Source organism: Zingiber officinale, chromosome 2B (genome assembly GCF_018446385.1).
Source record: "Zingiber officinale cultivar Zhangliang chromosome 2B, Zo_v1.1, whole genome shotgun sequence".
Taxonomy (NCBI): domain Eukaryota; kingdom Viridiplantae; phylum Streptophyta; class Magnoliopsida; order Zingiberales; family Zingiberaceae; genus Zingiber; species Zingiber officinale.
In genome coordinates, this window is record NC_055989.1 from 64,624,744 (window position 1) to 64,634,918 (window position 10,175).

Sequence of the window (10,175 nt, forward strand, 5' to 3'; positions counted from 1 at the left end):
GTCCGGGCGCCCCGGACAGTTCCGGGCGCCCCGAACAGTTCCGAGCGCCCCGGACCCTAAGTCAACTCCGGTTGACTTCTTTCACCTCGGTCCAGGTCTTCAACTCCGGTTCTGCTCGCTTGGGTGATCTCTGCCATCCGGAATAGGGCTCACCCGAACCCAACTTTCGGTCTTCTCGAGCGGGCTTCCCTCCGGCTTCTCGTCCCTCGGAATCGCCGCGTGTTCCCTTCTCATCCGCCGGCGTACTCATCCGCAGTCTTCGTCCCTCGGACGCACCGCGTGTCGTCCTTCTCGCTAGCTGCGTCTCTTGCTCCCCGAGCAATCTTCCACTCCAGCTTTCGTCCCTCGGAACCACTGCGCACTACCTTCTCATCCGCCGGTGTACTCTTCCGCAGTGCCTCGTCCCTCGGACGCACCGCGTGTCGTCCTTCTCGCTGGCTGTGTCTTCCGCTCGACTACCTGTGCTCCTAAGCTCCTGCACACTTAGACACTAAATTAAAAACAAACAGGACCTAACTTAACTTGTTGATCACACCAAAACAACCTTGGGGTTCCAACAATCTCCCCCTTTTTGATGTGATCAACCCAAGTTAAGCTAGGGTCAAAATAGACGTAAAATAAAACTAACTTAATTAGCAATTTAGTGCAAAAAAGATAGAAACATTAAATTTCAAAAATTTGCAATTTTCAATTTTCTACCTCCCCCTAGACTTATATTTTTTTCTTCTCCCCCTTTGATCGCATAAAAAATTGGGGTTGCAAGAAAAATCTAAGGGTTAAAGACTTAGAAAAAATATTTCTAAAAACGTTTAAGTTTTTAAGAAATCTAGAAAATTTTTCTAAGTAATTTAAGCTGAGATTTCTAGTTTCAGGAAAAAGTTTTTAACTTAGGAAAAAATGATTTTTGAGAATTTTTCTAAGTAAAAAACATCCTAAAAAAAATTCTAACTTAATTTTTTTTTTGAGAATTTTTAAGCACATTTAAAAAAAATGACTTAGGCAATTAAAAAATTTCTAAGTAAATTTCTAAATTGAAGTAAAATGTTTTGAATAACCTTTTTAAAGCATTAATTAATTCTTGCATTAATGCTTTATTAGTAAGTTAATTAAACATTTATTTCAATATTTTGGCTTCCAGGTCGTGGCGAGGCATTAGGCCTTCTTGGTTATTGGAGCAACAACCACTTCCTTGACAAAGCCTCATAAAGAAATTCTTTGTTTAATTTTCTCACTTTAAAGCGCTAATTTTAATTTTAAAATTTAGTTTAAGCATGACTTCGGAACCCAATATAAGTTCCATCCTACCGGATTAACCAAAAAAATTTTAGGGACATATTTTCTTGAAATGTTCTTAATTTATCCCGGGTGATATTTAAAGTACCAATTTAAATTGTTAAATCTTCTAAAATTGGTTTTAGATGAACATGCATAGTTTTTCAAGTTATCTACTTGAATTTTCAAATCATCATTTTCAAGTTTCAATTTTTCATTTGCTAGTTTTAATTTATCTAATTCTTTTAAGGGACAAGACTTAGCTAGAATTACTTTCAAATTTTTATTTTCACTTTCTAATTTGCAGCAATCTTTTGTTAAAAGTTTAACAAACTTAAACATTTTATCGGGAGGAAGAGATGGTACCTGACTTACCTTGTCGATCTCGTTGTCTGTTTCTCCCCCTGAGCTGCTGCTTTCTTCTGACATGTCTCCCCCTTCATCGATGCTCTCGATGCTCATTTCGGAAGAGCTTGAATCGCAGTCGTCGTCTTGATGACTCGCCATCAGTGCGAGTCCGGAGAATGCTTCGACTTCCGATTCGGACGACGTATCATCCCACGTCGCCTTCAGGGCCTTTCGTTTTTAGATAGGCTTCTTACCCTTCTCCTTGTCTTTGTTCTTCAGCTTGGGGCAGTTGTCCTTGACATGCCCTTCTTCGTCCCAGTGGTAGCAGCGGATTGTCCTTTTCTTTTTCCCCTGCGGATGGTTAGTAGATCTAGATTTACAAAGTTTCTTGAATCTTCTTACCATCATTACCATTTCCTCGTCATTGAGAGAAGATTCCGACTCAGGTTCGTCTCTCGAAGCTTTGAGGGCGACGTTGTTCTTGGGCTCCTTCAATCCTGCACATCTTGACTCATGCACTTCAAATGTTGAAAAAAAATCTTCTAATGAAATTTTTTCTAAATCCTTCGAAATGTAAAAAGCATCTACTAGTGATGCCCATTTTGAATTTCTCGGAAATGAATTTAACGTGTACCTGAGCGAATCTCGGTTACTTACCTTTTCTCCGAGATTCGTGAGTCCGGTGATGATTTCTTTTATTCTGGAGTGCAGATGTGCGACTGTCTCATCTTCCCCAAATCGCAGGCTAGTGAGCTGATTACGAAGTAGATCTCGTCTAGCGAGCTTGGCTTCGGACGTTCCTTCGTGAAGCTCAAGGAACTTCTCCCAAAGCTCCTTTACCGAGTTGTAGGTGCCGACACGGTTGACTTCTTGTGGTGGAAGTACGCTTAGCAGATGGAATTCTACTTTCTTGTTTGCCATGTACTCGGCCTGCTCTTTCTTTGTCCATTGATTTTTCGCTTTGCCCTCGGGAGCTTCAAAACCGAGTTCCATTGTTAGTAATAAATCGAAATCAGTACCAAAAAATACCTCCATGTGCTTTTTCCAGCTTGCAAAGTCCCCCTCGAATTTTGGCAGGTGGATGTTAGATCCGACCATCTCGTTGCTTCGTTCGGCGGTTAGTTCTCCTGAAGCGTCTCGGCTCTGATACCACTTGTAGGACCGTTGGGCCGGCTAGAAGGGGGGGTTGAATAGCCCTAAAAATATAACAAAGACTCTTCCCGACTTTTCAAACTAACACTTGTAAAATAATCAAAGCAGTAAATTAAAAGCAGAAAAGAAAGAGGCACAGTTGTTTACTTGGTTACAACTGGGGAGGTTGTTAATCCAAGGAAAGGATGAAGTGCACTATCAATCTCCTTCAGGCGGAGAAGCCTCTTACAGCGTTGAAGCACAAAAAGAAAGAAGCTAATCTTAAACAATGGAAAGCGCACAAGTGTTTTTACAATTTCTGAACTGATGAAAAGCTTCTGAACCAAGACTATATTTATAGCCTTGGTCGGGGCGCCTGGAAGGGGTTCCGGGCGCCCTGGGGGGATAAAACTTTATCCCCTAAAGTTCAGAACGCATAAGACGTGTTCTGGTCAAAATTCAAGTTCCGGGCGCCCCGGGCTGCTCAGGGCGCCCCGGGCTGGTCTGGGCGCCCCGGACAGTTCCGGGCGCCCCGGACCCTAAGTCAACTCCGATTGACTTCTTTCGCCTCGGTCCGGGTCTTCAACTCCGGTTCCGCTCGCTTGGGTGATCTCTGCCATCCGGAATAGGGCTCACCCGAACCCAACTTTCGGTCTTCTCGAACGGGCTTCCCTCCGGCTTCTTGTCCCTCGGAATTGCCGCGTGTTCCCTTCTCGTCCGCCGGCGTACTCATCCGCAGTCTTCGTCCCTCGGACGCATCACGTGTCGTCCTTCTCGCTAGCTGCGTCTCTTGCTCCCCGAGAAATCTTCTGCTTCGGCTTTCGTCCCTCGAAACCACTGCGCGCTTCCTTCTCGTCCACCGATGTACTCTTCCGCAGCGCCTCGTCCCTCGGATGCACCGCGTGTCGTCCTTCTCGCTGGCTGCGTCTTCCGCTCGACTACCTGTGCTCCTAAGCTCCTGCACACTTAGACATTAGGTTAGAAACAAGCAGGACCTAACTTAACTTGTTGATCACACCAAAACAACCTTGGGGTTCCAACAGGCACGACCGTGCAGGGTTGTACGACAATTCCTTGCTTGGCTGTTGGCTGTGAGACACGACCGTGCAGGGTTGCACGACCGTTCCTTGATTGGGCTACTGGCTGTGAGGCAAGACCGTGCAGGGTTGCACAGCCGTGCTCTGATCCCTCTCTGGATTGGCCACATGGTCATGCAAGGTTGCACGACTGTGCTCTCTGCTTTGTTCTGGTGCGTCAACAATCATCGTTTTCGCTCCAAAAGTCATCCCTGTCAACAAAAACCAAACAAAAAATAGATATTCCAATAAAAGAGTATATATGATGAATACATAATAAAAGAGGTAATCATGCAAGGAATATATATGTATAAAGCAAGTGAATGTGCGTTAAAACATGCATAAACAATCATAATATTTACGCACATCACACCCCCAGACTTAAATCTTTGCTTGTCCTCAAGCAAAACGCTACAAACTATGTTCATGAGCGCCTGGTAGTATTTCATAATCCCTAATGCATTCGCCTAACTCTATCAACTAGTTTCATTGATAAGCATGATTGTGGAGTTACCTAAGTGTGACCTAAGCATAAGTTCTTTGTGCTCGGTGCAATAAGTAGCTCAAACTCTTCAAGTTTCAATTCTTTGTCCTAGTTAAGTCGTCATACAATTGAGTTCTTAATGTTCCCGGTGATAGACACTTACCTCCCACACACTTGGTTCATTTTTCTTAAATTACACAAGGTCTCAAAGGATACTTCTCGGAATCAAAAGAAACATAACATTCATTTCCCCAGTAACCTAACTCGGTCTCAAAGGGGTGAATTGCTAGTTTTCACTCACGACAACTATTTTTTATCCCTTATTCATTCATTTTTAATTTATTTTTTGGTGCTATAGTGTAGCACTAATCACACATGCGGGATGCATATGTTGGGATTTAGATTTTTGCAAATGAGCTTCCATGATCCGAGGTCATCAAGTAACCAAAATGTAAATAAGAAATCACCATGGGAACAAAAGTACTAAACAATTTGGATGAATCATAACTATTCCAAAAGTATTTCTACTATTCAAGCTTAAGTACTTAAGTGTAGTGTAAATAAGATCCTTAAGGTTAGGCCAAAACTTATACCAAACTCTATACAATACTTAGCTTATTTCATGCTACTAGAGATAGAGAAAGGAGATACACCAAACATACTAACACTATTTTGACAACACATAAACTAAGAAAATGCTAGTCATTTTGCTATCGGACAAGTAGCAGAAAAAGTAGAAGGTTTGATGTTCTCAAATATGTCTCAAAACTAGAAATATGAATTTTATAAAATGCGAATAAACAAAGCAAAGTGCAAATGAGATGCAAATAAAAATATGAAACTAGTAAAATGCGAATAAACAAAACAGACTAATAAAATATGCAAAACAAAATAAAATGCAAAAAGAAAAGAAAACTCGACTCGACTCAGGTTGTACAGACAGACACAGCACCCCCCAGACTTAGACTTTTCATCGTCTCGATGAAATCAAAATGGTCGATGAGGCTGAAGGTCAGGAAGATTTGGAAGCTCAAGATAAGTCTTAACCACTCATCTCAGATCCCTCCTTACCCATTTATGATATTCAAACAACTCATCGATATTGCTCTGAAAGTTCCTCATATACGACCTAAAATCTTCGTTCCAAACTATTCTCTTTCTATGACCCTCCATAAATTTAAACATTCATATGCATAACTCTCTCTCACCCTTAAAACAGTCTTGTAGTTGCTTAAACTGCTCGTCCTCCATGCAAAAATCCCTAGTAAGCAATCCATCATTTTGTTCTAGATCATGATGAAGAGAGTCAATGATAGGGTTAAACTCTTGAAAATCAAATTGCAAAACATCCCAACTAACCGAAGGCATATTTCTAGGAAGGGAGGTTGGAGGTGACCTAATCTGTTGTTTTGCTAAAGTCAAATGCCAATTCCCCTTAACATGGATTGTAGTCAAAGGTGGATTGGGCAATCTAAGAGGAAAACTATCTTTAATCACAAGACTATACCCAAATTCCTCTTGACGAATCAAACGAGTGGTTAAACAAAAATTTAAATCTATTTGAGAAACATCTTCAATCATTTCAAGACTACTCAGGTCATAGCCTAATACCACTGCAATATGAGTAAGCAATCCACCTAAAACAATAGGAGTAGGGGAGGAAATTTTTTCTAATTTTACCAAATGCTTCAAAAAGAAATATCCTGAATTAATAGACATATTTTCTACCATTTCCCATAAACAATACAAGTATGAAAGTCTTACAATTCCGTCCTTACCGCACTTTCCAAATATCGTGTTTCTCATCATCATATGGAGATATCAAAAGATTGAGTTAATGATACTACTACCGTTAGAAATGTGCGGATTAAAGCCGGACTCTCCACCAATTGCTCCCATAAATTTGATTTTTCAAAAGCAGGCAGGATTATGTAAGCTTCATCCCTAGGCAAATCATAGCATATATTAAAATCCTCAAGACTCCATTCATAGTCATCATTAAATAAATAAAATTTTAGTTTCCCTCCTCCTAGAACATTATCAACAGAAATGGAGCTTAAAATTTCCAAGACAATACGAGGATAAGTTGGGTACCTTAGAGCCGTTATGCTAGACCAACCTATTCTATCAAGCAACCAATCAATATCATTTCCAAACCCCAATACTTCTAAGATTTCTCGGTCCATAAATCTAGTGCTAACAATGGGGCATTTAGATAAAGAATGATAACAATGAAATTGATCATCATTAGAGAAAGTAATACCAAAGTTGTTTGATATACCTTCAAAGTGTGCATTCTCCTCGTTTGAGACGACCAACACTTCTTTCCCTTTCCTTTGATGAGAGTTCCTTTTGACAAAGTTCGACATCATGGATGATCGATTGGAATGAGATGAACATGGGGAAGGAGTGGTAACACCTTGGGAAGTTGGAGGAAGAGGGGAGAGAAAGGAGGTATGGGGGAGAGGGTGAAGGTGGTAGCACGGGCGTGCAAGCTTCCGCACACCCGTGCCCTAATAAAGGAGGGGTTTGGGTCGGGCCGTGTAGGGTTGCATGACCCCTTCATATTGATTCTCCACGATCGTGCCAATTGGCACAACCTCATCTTTTCTCCCCTCAGCCAAGGTCGCACGGCCGTGTCAATTGGCACGACCCAGCCCTCCTTCTTCTCTGCACATGTCGCACGACCGTGCTAATTGGCACGACCCAGTCCTCCTTCTTCTCTGCACATGTCGCACGGCCGTGCCAATTGGCACGACCTGAGTCTTCTCCTTCTCTGGCAGTCTCGCATGGCCGTGCCGATTGGCACGGCCCGCGCTCTTCTCTTCTATGCACAGGCCACACGGTCATGCAAGATTGCACGACCCATAGCCCTTCATTCCTTTGTCGGCTTCGCACGGAGACTTGCCTTTCATCATTTTGGTTCCCCTGACGCCTCTACACCCATGAAATGCTCACAGCAAGCTCGTGGAGGCTCTGCACATCCTGAAAACAAATACCCAAAAATAAAGAAATAATAAAAGTATTCAACTTAAACTTACTAGAGAAATAAAATGACAAAAGGAACGATGAACTAAAATGAAAGAAAACTGGGTTGCCTCCCAAGAAGCACTTGTTTTAGGTCTTTAGCTTGATCCCATTTCAGTTAATATGGACTAAACCCATGGAAGCACGGCTCTCCTCCTAGGGTTAATGCTCCAGCCTGCGCCTTTAGTTTCACTCGTGCAGGACAAATGTATTTCTTATTGCTTGCTGGAGGGGAATTCTCATGAAAACTGCACTCCTCGACTTTGTGTAAATTGATCTTGCTAGAGTTTCCTTGAGAAGAGGGGTCGCAGATGGAGGAGTCAGATAAATCAAATTCAATCTTTTCTTTGCCGATCTCCAAGGATAACTTGTGACTTTTCACACCAATGATGGCTCCAGCTGTGGCAAGAAATGATCTTCCAAGGATGATTGGTATCTTGGGATCCTCCTCTATATCCAAGATAATGAAATATGTGGGAACGATACATCCACCCACTTCTACTGGCATGTCTTCCACTATTCCCATTGGGTATCTACATGAATGGTTAGCTAATTGTAGTGTCATAGTAGTCAATTTAATGTTCTAGAGTCCTAACTTCTTATATAAAGAGTACAGAAGTAGGCTAACGCTGACCCCCAAGTCACAGAAAGCTCTCGGTATGAGTTCAGAACCAATTTTGCACGGTATAGAAAAACTTCCTGGATCCTGAAGTTTTGGTGGAATATTTGTCATAAGTAGAGCGCTGCAATTCTCTGTTAATGATACGGTCTTGAAGTCGCCCTTCTGCCTCCTGTTAGATAAAATATCCTTTAAGAACTTTACAAACTTCGGCATTTAGTGCAGTGCATCTATCAGTGGTACTTCTACGCAAATTTCCTTAATCTTCTTTAGGAATTGATTGAACTCTTCATCCTTCTATGAGGTTATCAGTTCTTGAGGGAAAGGAATCGTCTAACTTTGTGGGGGAATTTGAAGAGTTCCTTCAACTTTCTTAGTAACCTCCTCTCCATCCCTGTTCTGGGTTTGATTGGGCATTAGGGGAGAGGGCTCTTCCTCTGAGTTAAGTCCCTTTTGAGTAATGATTTGGGGGTCTCCCACAGTTCGTCCGGTCCTCAGCTCGATGCGGTTGCAGTGTTCCACTGGGTTTATATCTGACTTCTCTGGAAATGTTCCCTATGCTCTTGAGATGGATTGGGCTATCTGGGCTATCTGACTGTCTTGCATCTTTTGATGTCTCTCAGAATTTTCCATTCTTTGAGTTAACAGCTTGATCTCATTCTTCATCTCTTTTTGCTCTGAGAGAGCTTCTTCAAGCATCTTTTCAATTCTGAACAATTGTGAAGGTTACTGTTGAAAAGTCTGTTGTCCAGATGAGTAGCCCTGCTGCCCAGGTGAGTAGCTCTGTTGTCTAGGTTGATAGCTTTGTTTTGCTAGCCCTTGGTCCTGATTGTTCTGGTATGAGAAGTTTGGATGATTCCTCCAACCTGGATTGTATGTGTTGGAGTACGGATTGTTTTGCCTTTGGTTGTAGCTGACTATCGCATCACACTGCTTAAGTTGGTTTATCTGTGCTTGTATTGGCCCTAAGGGGAAAGTATCTTGAGCATGATCCGTACTTCCGCAAGTTTCGCAAACACAAATTATCGCATTGGCCGTGTTGTTGTTGTTTCCCATGGCCTCAAACTTCTTGGTCAGAGCGTCTAGCTTTGCATACATGAGAGTGACTGCATCTACGTCGAATTTTCCTGACGCTTTTATTGGATTCCCTGAGAAAGAACCACCAGATCTTTCTGATGCCCACTGATGGTGATTCTGTGCCACATTCTTTATAATCTCTTCAGCTTCATCAAGGCTCTTATTTATCAGTGCTCCTCCTGCTGCAGAATTGAGGAATACCTTCGTGTGATAGTTGATTCCATTATAAAAGGTGTGTAGAACTAACCATTTCTCAAGGTCATGATGGGGGCACTGTCTCAGCATACTTTTGAACCTGTCCCAGGCTTCAAATAATGATTTTGAGTCTATCTGTTTGAAGCTTACAATCAGATTCCTCATATGAGCAGTTTTGCTTGGTAGATAGAATTTGTTCATGAATTTCTGCTCACACTGCTCCCAAGATGTAATGCTATTTGCTGGAAGGGAATTTAGCCACTACTTGGCTCTATCTTTCAGGGAAAATCCGAAGACCAATAACCTTATTGATTCTGGAGGGACTCCGTTCACTTTCATGGTACCGTAGATCTCGTAGAAAAGCTCTAAGTGGTGGTTTGGATCATCGTGCGGTCCTCCTCTAAATTGATTCTGCTGAACCATGTGAATTACTGCAGGCTTGATTTCAAAATTGTTAGCTTCGATTGGCGGTCGAGTGATGCTAGATCGAACCCCTCGTGTATAAGGTGTTGCATAATCCTTTAACAATTTATCAGCCATCTCTGAAGATTCTTGTGTTGCTTGAAATGCTTTATGAAGGTTTCTTCTTCTCAAGAAGGTCCTATCGATCTTTGGCTTGAACGGTAGAAGTTGTCCTGAAAGATTAGTTCTTCGCCTGTAAAAATAAAATATGAAATATAGTAAAGAAGAAGCAATGAAATAATAGTATTTTTGGCATTCTTCGTCGGATTAACACCCGGGGGAGCACGAGCTAGAGAATGGATCAACTTGGAGAAGACATCACGATTCCACCCTTCTACGATCGCGACGACTTTGCTTATTAGAAGGTAAGAATGAAGTATTTTCTTATGACTAACCTAGTAAATTGGAATTGTGTATAAGTAGGTTTTATTTCTCCGGTGGATAAAGGAGGAGAACCTCTCGAGAAGAAGAAGTGGACGAAGGA